Raw genomic sequence first — 13,976 nt, forward strand, 5'->3', positions numbered from 1 at the left:
GTTTGCATTTTTCCGTAAGAACGTCTCGTTCGTGTTTACGTGCTAACGAGAGTGAGGTAGGTTCGTCGTGAGTGCGAATGCGGCAAGTAGGGAGAGAGGAAGAGAGAGAGATATATACATATACGTATATAGAGGAAGAGTGGGTAGACAGAGAGAGAGAGAGGGTCGTTCATTCGACACGACGAAGGTCCGTTCGGCACCACGCGGACCGCCCATTGGCGGGTCGTCTCGTGATCGTGAGACTTACTCGACTCTCTCTCTCTCTCTCTCTCTCTCTCTCTCTCTCTCTCTCTCTCTCTCTCTCTCTCTCTCTCTCTCTCTCTCTCTTACTTACTCTCTTACTCTGGTAAACGTACCACATACACACGTGTATATTATATGTGTGTGCATATATGCGAAGTGTATATATGTGTGTCAGAAATACGCTTGGAACGTAGTCACACACACACATATATATATATATGTATATGTATAACACTATATATGTAAGAGTATGTATATGCTATATATATGTGTATGCATGTATATATATGCTACTGGCTTTGAACCCTTTTAGACGGTCCTACGTCAAGCTATACCAGTGTGGTGTACCTTTTTCTTCGATGGATCGTTCCCCACCTACGACAACAGTTCTCTTCAATAATACGATTAAATAGTTGTAATAGAAATTCGAAGTCATTTAGAATAGATCAATTTTTCGATCGTCGCCATTGTGGTCGTGATTGTGGTTATTCGTCTCATTATTTTTAGAGATTAAATCTTTTAGTATTTAGAAAGGGTTCTCTCATAAAACAAACTTTCTCTTCCGTCTTTTTCTTTCTTTTCTTTTCTTTTTTTTTTTTTTTTTTGTTTATGATTTTCTTTCGTAAACCTTGATCGTGAAACCTCGCGTTCTTTCTAACCTCTCTCTTCGATCATTTTCGTTATTTATAAAAAAGATTAAAAGATATGTATGTATATATGTACGTATGTATATATTTACGAGGAAATGATTTTTATCGTCCTTTTGAATCCTACATGCAACCATACTTGACTAATTTATCTTAACCTAACCTAACTTGTTAAACCCGAAAGATTTTTTCTTTTCTTTATTTCTTTTTTATTCTTATCGTTTTTTTTTTTTTTTATGGTTTCAAGGAAAAATAAATGTATAATGCGAATTAATGAAAAATATGTGAAAAACTAACATGTGTATATATTTTCGATAGAAATAATACGTAAATATTTTAATAGAATATGGTAGTGAAATCAATCGTAATCGAGAGATTCTCGAGTTAAGGAAAAGAATTACGGTCTGGCGAGAAAGTGTTTATATGTAATGTATATACGTACATATATATATACATATACACATATATACACGCACATATATATAGTATAACGTGAAAAAGGAGATGATAAAAGAAACTGTTATCGATACTTGCTTTTACATTGATTAGACACGCGGTAAAGAGGTCATCGTCACTTTTCTTCTCTCTCTCTCTCTCTCTCTCTCTCTCTCTCTCTCTCTCTCTCTCTCTCTCTCTCTCTCTCTCTCTCTTTTCAAGTTATCTAGATTAGAAATATATATATATACATTCCATATATAAATATATATATATAATAATAATATATATGTGTGTGTGCATATATATATATATGTAACAAATATAAATATATAAATATATATATGAATATATGATAACAGTATACTAACACATAGTAAACATAAGAAAAATATGTTATTACTTATTACCTTGGCTCAGCAGTTTGTTCTATTTCACTTGACATCTCGCCTTGTATATGTATATATTTCTCTTCTGTGCTCCTGATACCAAGGAAAACATACGTCCAGAGAGAGTTCTCTTTCGTGTACGACGAGGATAGGAACTTATGAAAACAAGTTCATCGTCGTATAGTCGTGTAGTCGTAAGTTAAAATCGTAGTCGTTAAAGTCGTAATCGTAGTCGTTTTCGAACGAATCCAGTTGATGTAATATTTAATTTTTAATTTTATCCGTTCTCTCTCTCTCTCTCTCTCTCTCTCTCTCTCTCTCTCTCTCTCTTTCTCTCTCTCTTTCTCTCTTTATATGTATTAGAATTTATGAGAAGACTTACGAGAAGAAATATATTGTCGACAACAAAATGGCGTCACCTTTTTATTATTTCTTTTAATTTCCATGTTATCGTTACGATCGTTGGATTCTAACAACAATCATCTCTTTTAATAATTATATTCATTTTTATTCGACGTTGTAAAAATTTTTGACATTTTCGAATACACTCATAAAATTCTAATTGATACATACATACATACATACATACATACATATATACATATATATATATATATTCGTATCAATTAGTTATAATATAAAATGTGAGGAAGATTAATAATAATGATAATGATAACGATAGTGATAATGAACTTTCTAGAAGTTTGTTAATCGTTTCTTTCTTTTTTGGGACTTTTCCTTCTTCTTTTTTTTTTTCTTTTTCTTTGTGGCTGCTTTCGAACCGAGCTAAGCTAATCCACAAGCCGGATTCCATGAATTCAAACGATGCGAGAGAAACTCTCGCTCGTGTCACTTCCTTCACGATTTTCGTCGACAAATTTCTTTCTTTCCTTCTTTCTTTCTTTTTTCTTTCATTCTTTTTTTTTTCTCTCTTTCTTCTTCTTTTTCCTTTTTTTTTTTGTGGTTACATTTATATCTTTCTATTTTATTTCGTTTCATTTTTTTTTTTCGAGATCCCATTTCATCCTTTTAGCTCAAACTTTTTCAAACATGTTTTTTAATTTTGTGTGTGTGTGTGTGTGTGTTTTGAGATAGGAGTAGGGGGTGGGTTTCAAAACATTTTTTCCTGGAAAACTCGTTATTAGCTTCTCGAAATAGAAATGCAACGTCTTTTTCGTTTAATGCCAACAAGTAAAAGTTACTTAAGCGAGAGAGAGAGAGAGAGAGAGAGAGAGAGAGAGAGAGAGAGAGAGAGAGAGAGAGAGAGAGAGAGAGAGAGAGAGAGAGAGAGAGAGAGAGAGAGAGAGACATAATATGAAAACAGTTACGAAAATTGTTCGTTATTAAAGAAACGTAATTTTAAAAGTCGAATACTAGCCAGGAAAATGTTTATGTTTATGTTCGTTGAAAAGTGTCGAAAGAGAGAAGGTATATAATCCCGTTCCTTTAAGCGAGTAACAAACAAAATTATAATATTTGCCAAGAAATTATGTTTAACGCGTTGCGATCGTAAACGTTAAGAGACGAATTTAATTCGTAATAATATTTCTTTCGTTATTTCGTATATGCGATCCTTACTTTTAATACAATCAATTTTGAACAATGAAGTCACGAATTTTATTTTTCCCCTTTTCTTTTTTTTCCTTTTTCTCTTTTTCTCACGAGAACGTATAAACGTCAGCCATCTTGGAACCGATCAGATTCGAACTATACTACTTACTTATTTACTTACGTTGACCGATAAAACGAAGAAAGAAGTATACTTCGATTGCATCGATTTTTATCGTCAAATAATACAGGCTGATTCAAAAGTCCCTTTTCTCGATGTTCTAATTTCCGAACGGATTGTAATAATCGTTCGTTCTTTCTTTCTTTTTTTTTTTTTCCGAGACTCCGGACTAACCTTACTTTTTTTTTCCTTTTTTTTTTTTTAGAAGAAGAAGAAAGTAAACTTCGATTACGACGTTTCGAGAATGTAAAAAAAAAAAAAAAAAAAACAGCATATATTGTATGCAATTATGAAGAGTTTGTAGATAACGAGGTTGGTGATAAGCAAAAAAGAAAAAGAAAAAACGAGAAGAGAGAGGGAGAGAAGAAAAAATAGCAAACTTCAATTATATTGTTTCGGAAATGAAAAAAAAATTATATTACATGTAAGAATGATGTCGAGTATCCCTCTTGAAACTTCTCGAACAGGTTCTGCTTTGCGATATCATTTCCCCCCCCCCCTCCGTTATAATATAACGCTATTAAAAAAATATAAAAAAATATAAAAAAAAAAACGTATCGTACATATACATAGACGGTTGAGACGATTAGAGAGGTGTGTGATAAATGAATAAAAAGTAAAGAGAAAAAACGAAGAAAGAAAGAAAAAGTATATAAAGGAGGGAAAACGAAATAAAAATTGTAGTCGCCAACATCGAAGAGACGTCGAGAATGAAAGTCTCTTTCTCTCTCTTTCTCTCTCTCTCTCTCTCTCTCTCTCTCTCTCTCTCTCTCTCTCTCTCTCCCTCTCCACCTCTTTCAACTCTCTCGTCTTGACTTTATCCGAATCTCGATTGATAGTGGTCGATAAGCGAATATGCGAACTCTCCGGGAGTGATAAGAGAACGTGCATTATCTCGCGGCTGCACATTCGCGGCTTATAACAGAGTGTCGTCGAACCGCTAGAACGTTCCTAAGATAAGGAGATCTTTACGATTTTGCAATCTTTTTTTATATATATATATATATATATATCTTCTATTTTATCTTTTTTATTTTTTTAATCTTCTTTTTATCTTATTCTTCGAAGAAGGAGAAAAGTTTTTTTTTTTCTTCCTTTTTTTTTCAACTTGAATTTTATGATTTTTATTTATTTGTTTGCTCTCTCTTCCCTTTTTCTTTTTTTCTTCATTTGTAGTTTTATTGTTATATAATATATTACATCGTTATATCGTATATATTATATAAGTCTCGATCGATAGTTGTGATATATTTTAATAGAATAATAGATTATTCGTGGATTGTCATGAAAAGGAATTGACATGAAGATTGAATAGATTTTTTTTTCTTTTTTCTCTTTTTTTTTTTTTTCTTTTTTCTTTTTAACGATCTTCAATATCGAACTTAAACTTTGTTTTTTATAAATAAAAAATAAAGAAGGAAAAGAAATTTGAATTTATTTCAGGCTTCTACGATAGGTGCGTTACCTCAGCTTAAGTATCCTCTTATTTTGTAAAAAAAAAAAAAAAAAGAAAAGCATATTTATTTATAAACTCGTGTGTATTACAGTAAAAGAAGACTGTGTAAGACGGTGTAAATGATGAAAACGTGCGAATACATTTGGTATCAACGTCGATATCAATCCGTCGATCTCTTTTGGCATAATTTCTTGCATTATCTAAAGGTAAAGATTTGTTTTTCGAACAGTGCTTCTCAACCTTATCGCATCTACCAGAAAGATTTAATACGAGTTAAAATCGATTCGTACGTATTACACACACACACATATATATATATGTATATGTATGTATGTATGTATGTATGTGCATATAGGGTGTGCAGAACATTTCTCACATTTCTATATGTTCTTTTAAATAAAAATAATCGATTACACTCTTTCGAGAAAATCTTTGAGTCTAATTTTCTTTTTTCTTTTTTTCTTTTTTAACTAAATCGTAAAAATATAAGCCGCCTTTAGCCTCCATAAGAAATATTTAGCTCACCCTGTAACACGCGTATGCATATCTCTCAATAATCTCAAATTTAATCGGACTTTTTCTTTTTTTTTTTTTGGTTTCGTTTAGTTTTCCTTTTCGTTTTCGTTTTCGTGGCGTCGATTAACCATAAGATAACTTTAGTCTCCGTTCTTGAGGTCGAGGAAATAATGTTATAGAGAAGAGATACCGAAGAAGAAGCCATATCCATGCATTATCCGTGTTTACTTAGAAACTAGAAAAAACAAACTGCTTCCCTCCCCCGACCTCAGTCCCGACCCTCCCGTTTTCTCGATATATATCGAAGGAAGAGATAGCAACGACCGGTGGAAGTTACAATATATATATATATATATATATATATATATATATATATGCACACACATATATAATACACATGAATATGAGAAAGAGAGAAAAAGGTATAAATAAAATGGAGATACGATAAATACGAATGAACAGAATTTAAATAAAAATTAAATAAAAAAAAAAAAAAATGAATGAATATTCGTAATGACGAATTTATCGTGCATTGATTTTCTCGAATATATTTTTTTTTTTGCTTTTATTTTTCTTATATATATATATTCATTCTCGAGAATAACAATAATGATGTCGATGATGATCATGATATAGTTGAATAATAACGATCATAATCAGAATTATTATTCTATTATCACATAATTCTATGTGGGTTAAAAGTTCGTGGGTGTATGAAAAGCTCTCGCAGGTGGAGGGAAAATTTCGTGGGTGGTTAGAATATTCCGAGAAATGTTTTTTTGAAACAAATTAATTGTTCGTTCCCTTTTAGGCATCTAATTAAAAGCCGTGTAACATTTGGGAACCAAACTTTTCATATATTCAAAAACTTTTGACCCATTTATAAACTTTCGTCCAATGAAAGGAACAAACAAAACGAAAAAAAGAAAAAAAAAAAAAACAAATTTTCCATAACGATCGTTACCATAACCAGAAAATTGTTTTTGTTACATGCGAATGAAACGGAATACATTTTCAAAGAGAAGCTTATTAGAAAGAAAAAAAAAAATTAGAAAAAAAATTTAGAAAAAAAATTAAAGAGAAGGAAATAGGGAAAATAAAAAATTAGGGAAGCAAGAGGAAGGTAAAAGAAGAAAAAAAAAAGTGAAAATAATTAATCGAGGGTTGCGTCGAGTACTAAGATTTAAGGTTTAAGAAAGGAAGAAGAGGAGGAGGAGGAGGAGGAGGAGGAGGAGGAGGAAGAAAAAGAAAAGAAAGAGAAAAAGGAGTGGAAAAGGGAGACGAGGAGAGAATGTCGTTGGAAAGCAACGATGACCCGTTGTTGACCCGGCCGTATCACAGTTACGCTGCAACTTCGTGTGGCATTTTTTCGCCCGCCGTCTCGTTCCGTCGAATCAATAATACCGACTCAAAGAGATTTCAAAGTTTCTTTTTCTTTTTTTTTTTCTTTCTTTCTTTCTCTTACTCCCTCTCTCTTTCTCTCTCTCTCTCTCTCTCTCTCTCTCTCTTCTATTTTTTTTCTCTTTATTTTTTTCTTTTTCTTCATTTTTTCCCTTTCTTTTCTTTTTTATTATTTTTTTTATTTTTTTATTTTTAAACTACGGACAGACGCGTCTGACGCGTAATATATACGTCCTGTATTATCGACCGAACGACCGATATGAACGGTTTCTACTGTATCCACGTTAACTCGTCGTTATATCTTCATAATTTTCCATGGAATTCGTTCGAAAGCGTGTTTCTTATGGGGGAAACAAACAAGCAATTCTCTTTCTTGGATCTCCGTGTCGTCGTTTTTTTTTTCTTCTTTTCTGTTTCTTTCTTTCTTTTTTTTTTTCTTTTTTGCTTTCTTTTACGTCTTTGAAATTCGATAGCAACTGTTTACATGTATGGCGAATCATCGATGATCTTTTTCGTTTGTTAATTCTTTTTTTTTCTTTTTTTTTTTCTTTTTTTTTTTCTTTCTTTTTATTCTTTTTTATGTTTGCGTTAATTCGATCACCTTCTTACTATACACTTCGGGCTTATTAGTTATTTAGTTAGTTGGCCTTCATGGTTTTATCCAAGCTAAGCTGGTTAATTTTATTAAAAGTATTCATTTAAATTGATCTACGAAAGTCCGGAGGAAGATTAATTAATTTGTAAAATCATCTAGGAACTTTTGACGCGTCTCGTAAAATTACGAAAGAAAAAAAGGAAAATATAAATTTCGCAAAACGTGATCTCTCTTTATCTCTTTCTTCATATTTGATTTCCAAGCAAATATTATCCGTTAATTTGTATCATACACCCACACGTGTGTAGAATAAATGGAGTGATATAAAAATTCGTAGATGCTTGTAGTTTTACGATTTGAAAGCTATATGTGTATATATATATATATATATATATATATATAAAGATTAGTCCAAACTTTATGTAAAAATTAGCTAGAAACTTTTTTTCTCCACTTAGAAAATTAATCGAATATTTTCAAAATATATCGATATACACAAATTTATCTGTATAATATAAATCATATATATATATATATATATATATATATATATATATATATATATATATGGATATAAATATGGATAAATTCGTATAAATATTCTTCTTAGAAAATAAGTCTGATTCAAATTTTCGAGATGTGATACAAGATGTAATACTTACGTACATAATACATACATACATAGATATATATTATCTCTCTAAAAAGATTCATTGGCAAGAATAAAATTTGCAAAAGAGATTGTAAAGGCTAGCAACCTCGATTGCTAATGTTATCTCTCTATCTCTATCTCTATCTCACAGTCTTTTGGCTGATCGAATAAAAGCGTATTTATCCAAGAAATACCAACGATCAAAACACTCGGCAAAATTGGGCCGCGTTCCTATTCCCTGGTCCCTTCCCTCCCTTTCCGTGTCTCTCAACTACCCCACTCTCCTTTCCTTAACCCAACGCTGACGTAATCACGTCATGCATAGCGCGGTGCATCTTACCGATCCAATGTTTTTCGACCGATTAGTAACTCGAGGTCGGGATGTAAAGCGTATTTAACTTGGTCCCCGTGTCGTCCTCGTCGATTTCATATACATACATACATACATACATACATACATACATACATACATACATACATACATACATACATACATACATACATACATACATACATACATACATACATACATACATACATACATACATATATATATATATATATATATAGGCGACGTACAAACTCACTTACGAAAGTGAGAGACAGAGACAGAGACAGTGAGAGAGAGAGAGAGAAAAAGAGGAAGTTAGATTAGATCTCGAGCAAATGTTTCGACGACTCTTTCTCTTTCTCTTTGGCTCTTTTTTTCTTTCTCTCTCTTTCTCTCTTTTTTGTTTTCTTTTTATTTCTCTTTCTCGAACAACTCCATCAATTGAATTGAAATTTTATCTAAGAATTCCCGAATAACATGGCGCCTTTGATAGACTGGTCTTCCTCGTATTGTTTTCTCTTTTTCTTTCTCTATCTCTTCGTGTATCTATCGATCTGTCTATTCGTCTATCATCAGTCCATCTATTCGCTTCTAACGCTTTTCGAACTATCACGCGATTACGTGTAAATGTATAATACCGATACGCCATCTCACCTGCGCCATTTTGAAAATCGAAAACCACTTCGAAAGCTATTTAGCATTATTATAAACTTGGCCGCATCGCGGTTTAAAAAAAAAGAGAGAGAGAGAAAGAGAAAGAAAAAAATCAGTTCGTACTCTGATCTCCGATCAAGATTTAAGATAAGTACTTTGTTAGTTACTTACTTTTTCTCGAGATCTATGTAGACGATCGCGAAGAATATCTGTTTATCTATCTATCCATCTATCTACTGATCTATCTATTTTACTTTCTATCGTGATACACTTGTTACGTGTGTATGTGTATGTGTATGTATATGTGCGTATTTCAAATGGAAAGTCTCTCTTCTTTTTTCTTTTCTTTTCTTTTCTTTCTTTCTTCCTCTTTTTTTTATAGTGATAAAAGATAGAAAGAAAGAAGATAAATATAAGGAAAAGTTAAGGGGAAAAAAAAAGAAGTCGTCGATAAGCGAACTTCGTGGGAGGGAACAAAATTATTAAAAAAAAAAAAAAAAAAAAAAAAAAAATTAAAAGAAAAGAAAAAAGTAAAGAAGAAAATGTTTTAAGGAGAAAGTAGATCGCAGTAGCTTCTATAATACACACACACATATACGCGTATATGTAGCCATATACAAACTTATATTTACAATTATACATTACATACAAATTATATACAAACCTATATATTATATGTAGGTATAGAAAATTGCATATGATATTTCATTTTGAATTCGCGTTAAATACGCGATAACGAATGTTCGTCGTTAGGTTTACCAGCTGATAAATTATTTATCTATAACAGCAAACAATATACAAACAATACTTAAGAGTATAATAAAACGAGCGAAACGAAGTGTTGTAAATTCTTCTTGGTCGTTCAGAGTTAGCAGAGGTTGCCTTCGGAGATCGATCTTAAAGCCATTTTTAAATGGACGTAGTTATATTGCGTCCCATAAGACTGTTCCATCTATGTATTCCAATACTTACTTACATATATACTTACGTACAAATATACATAAATAAATAAATACATAAATAAATAAATAAATAAATAAATAAATAAATAAATACATACATATGTACGTTTACGCACGCAAGTATGCACGTACGCGTTATACACCCACACGCATGAATACACGAGTAACCTACACCTGTAACTCGTTAAAACGATACTTTCTCCCAATCTGATGCATTTAACATGAGAAAACTACTGTTAACCGGTGCATTGGAGTGGTGTCACCAGATATTCCCCACGGTTCTTGGATCCGTGCGAACTCGTCCACTTTGTACAGAAACTCGCTGTGGTCTCTTATCGGTCTTTTTTTTTTTTGTTTTTTTTTTTATTTCTTCTTTTTTTTTAAAACCTCGTTCGTATAATTTTCTTCTCTTTAATTCGTAACCGTACAGGTTTTACTTCATCCGTTAAAATGTTTCCGTTGGGTTAGTGAAAAACGTGCGAGTTAAGATTGTTATAATAGATCTGTGTATAGGTGTGTGTGTGTGTGTGTGTGTGTGTGTGTGTGTGTGTGTGTGTGTGTGTGTAATTGCAATACAAGCTGAAACAAAAATCCCTAGGTGTGTGCGGGGTGATGTGACGAAGAAAAAGTAATATTTCTTAGATGATCTTTTTAATAAAAGTCATGTACTCTTTCTCGAGATTTATTAAATTTAATAATGATACGATCAGAAAAAAGAAAAAAAAAGTGATCGAAAGATTAAGTGTAAAAAAAAGCAATAATTTCTAAGTGATCTTTATATATATATATATATATATATATATATATATATATATAATAAAAATCAATTATTCTTTTTCGAAGCTCCTTAAATTTAGTTAGTAATAATGTAATCAACAAAAGGAAGAAGGAAAAAAGGTCTCAAAAAAGTAGACTAATTGATTTGCAGAGGTCACTCAGAACTTTCCTTTCTTTCTTTCTTTTTTTCTTTTTTTTTTTTTTTTTGCTACAGCTGCGTGCGTGCATACGTGCGTGAGTAAGTGAGTGAATGAGTGAGTTTCGGAGCTTGTAATAAATCTGTCAGAGCTCGTGATGGATATTATTCTGGGCGAAGATATACCCCGTTTATCGGAAAAATAAAACACCATTTTTCCGACGAACCATTTCACCATGTAGAAGTAAACTCAATGTGACAGTACTTTCATTTCGTTGATATAAATCTAGAAAAATAAGACAGAGAAAGAGAAAGAGAGATTTCGTTTCGTTTCGTGTCATTTCGTTTCGTTTCATTGGCTGTTGATATCTAACAGAAGAAGAATTAAGAATGATCATTTATTATGGCGATATCGAAAAGAATCACCCAATTTTCTATATCAAATTCTATTGAGAAAAACTCGATATCCAACGTTCATACACCATATATTTACTTACTTATATCGATTTAATACGATCTACCTGGATCGTAATTTATCCTGTTACCGATAATCCAAAATAATTATCAACTGGTAGCAATTTTCAAGAGTTTCCTCAAGATCACAATTATTTCACCTCTGTCTCATCTTATCATTCTGTATTACAACGTAGTTACTTACTTACTTACTTACTTACTTACTTACTTATTTACTTACTTACTTATGTACCTATGTACCTACATAGTTAGTTCAAAGTAAGTAATCGATAGAAGCTTTCGAGGTTATAAAGTTTCATAGTTAGAAAGATGATCACCACTGCTAGGAGAGACCCTACTAGCAATAAAGGTCAATAACTATTTGTCCGCCAGGCTGTTGCTTACGCAAGTATCGGGTAAGGTGCCAGGTATTTCTGACTGGCTTGGCTGCTGCCTTTACCTTCTCCTCTTCCTTCTCCTCCTCCTCCTCCTCCTCCTCTTTCTCCTCCTTCTTCTTTTCCATCTCTTTCTTATCCTACTCCATCTCCTTCACCCACCTACCCCTCGTACATAACACTTGGGGGTCGTGCTAACGTTAACTGACTGGCCGCAAATTAACCTCGCTATCTGGCACTTTTTTCTATTGTCCTTCGTCCCTCTACTAACGTTACTCTCTCTTTTTTTCTTCTTCTTTATTATTATTATTATATATATTTTTTTAATATATTTCTTTTTTTTTTCTTTCTTCATTTTCCAAGGAACAAGAAACGCTATAACGTTATTCTCGTATCGCAATTTTCTTTTTTCATTTTCCTCATTTTCTTTCTTTTTTTTTTTTTTTTCATCGTCGACGTGCCATTCGTCGTTTACTCACTCACTCACTCACTCACTCACTTACTTACTTACTTACCTTGATCCCACAGTTTTCAAATTCCATCGTCGAAAATTTCGATGAAATTTCTTCTTAAGTATCACGTGACAAACATTCGATATCACGTGATAATTATGAAATTACAATCTTTCCAAGATGGTTACAGCGAGAGCGTGAGCTCTCCCTTCTCCTCCTCCTCACCCCACCTTCTACTACCCCTACTCTACTCTACTCTACTCTCTTTTCTTTCCTCCCTTCTCCCTCCCAGCGGTTATGACCGAAGAAGGAAATATCGTATTATTCGCTATCGCGTCTGTTTTTTTTTTCTTTTTCTTTTTTTTTTCTTTTTTTTTTTTTCGCTAGATGTTTGCTGTCTCACCTTCGCTGTGTGATCTTACAAGCGCGGTAAAAGCAACGTCACGCGTTCTAGAGTTAAATATCATTAACCCACTAACACGTTTGCGTGGAAGACCGTAGTCAATGTGGTCTCTCTTGAAACATGGCTACTAAGCTACGTACTTAAGCTATCCACACACACACACACACACACACACACACACACACGAGATATGAACGTACAGAGAGATATACGTATACACAGAGAAACATCAGTATGATTCAATCAGAAAGAGGATTATACTTCGGTTATAAAAAAAAAATTGTTTCATTGTCATTTTCTTTTTCCTCTTTCCCCTCCATCGTTTCAATTTTTTTTCTCGATTTATTTTTATTTTTCTTTTGATTCGATCTAATTTAATTTTCTTCTTTCCTTTTCTCTTTCTCTCTTTTCTTTTCTTTTTTTTTTCTTTTTTTTTTTTTTTTTTGAAAGTTAAAGAGATGGATCTATCAAAACATCTCCAAAGTTTTCTCATTCTGAATAATCTTAATAGTCTCGGTGGGACTTTTATTTTATTTTATTTTATTTTATTTTATTTTATTTTTTTTTTTATCTTCGACGGAATTATCTCTAAAGCCGGAGTGGACTACATCGTTGTCACGTGACAATGGTTTGTAATCGAGATATTCTATTACGTCGGAAACATAGAAAGTCCTCTGGCATCTCTAATGGTCGACCGCACGCGCGCTTTCAAAGTTTCTACACAGTCGAACGTAACGTAGTTGATAGCAAAATTCTCCATGGAAGATTATTCGTCGATGATATCGAACGAGAGAATATTTTATTAATTGATAATCATTGGTCACGAATTCTTTGCTTTGAGCTTCGTCACGCACACACGTACGAAATTATTATTAAATAAAATTGGCAGGATTAATTTTTCGTTAATTCGTTTTTTTATTTTTCTCTTTTTTTCTTTTCTTTTCTTTTCTTTTTTTTTTTTTGAGATATAAACAAAATTATTATTCGCGGACATAATATCAATTGCGGAGATAAATTTGGCTGGATCAATTTTTCGTTCGTTTATTTTTTATAATTTCTCTTTTCTTCTTTTTTTCTCCCTTCTTTTTTTAATTTTTGATCTCTCCTTGAACATACATAAAATTATTACTCGCGTATATCGTAATATCTATTTCGTATAAATTTGATGGTATTAATTGTTCATTTATTTTCTTTTGTTCTTCTTTCTTTTTGTTTTTTATTCTTTCATCTCTCTATGGACGTACACAAAAATTATTATTCACGAATATGATATTCATTTCAGATTAATTTGGCAGGATTCATTTCTCATTTATTTCGATTTTAATTATTTATTTTTTTTTTTTCCTCCCC

The 13,976-nt window shown here is 32.1% G+C and overlaps 1 long non-coding RNA gene across 3 annotated transcripts in view; it reads left to right on the forward strand.

Moving 5' to 3' along the window:
• The window catches only part of LOC122630674, an 82,386-nt gene that overhangs the window by 2,126 nt on the left and 66,284 nt on the right, over positions 1–13,976 (forward strand). The window lies entirely within an intron of this gene.

The sequence above is a fragment of the Vespula pensylvanica genome, chromosome 7, assembly GCF_014466175.1.
Source record: "Vespula pensylvanica isolate Volc-1 chromosome 7, ASM1446617v1, whole genome shotgun sequence".
Lineage (NCBI taxonomy): Eukaryota > Metazoa > Arthropoda > Insecta > Hymenoptera > Vespidae > Vespula > Vespula pensylvanica.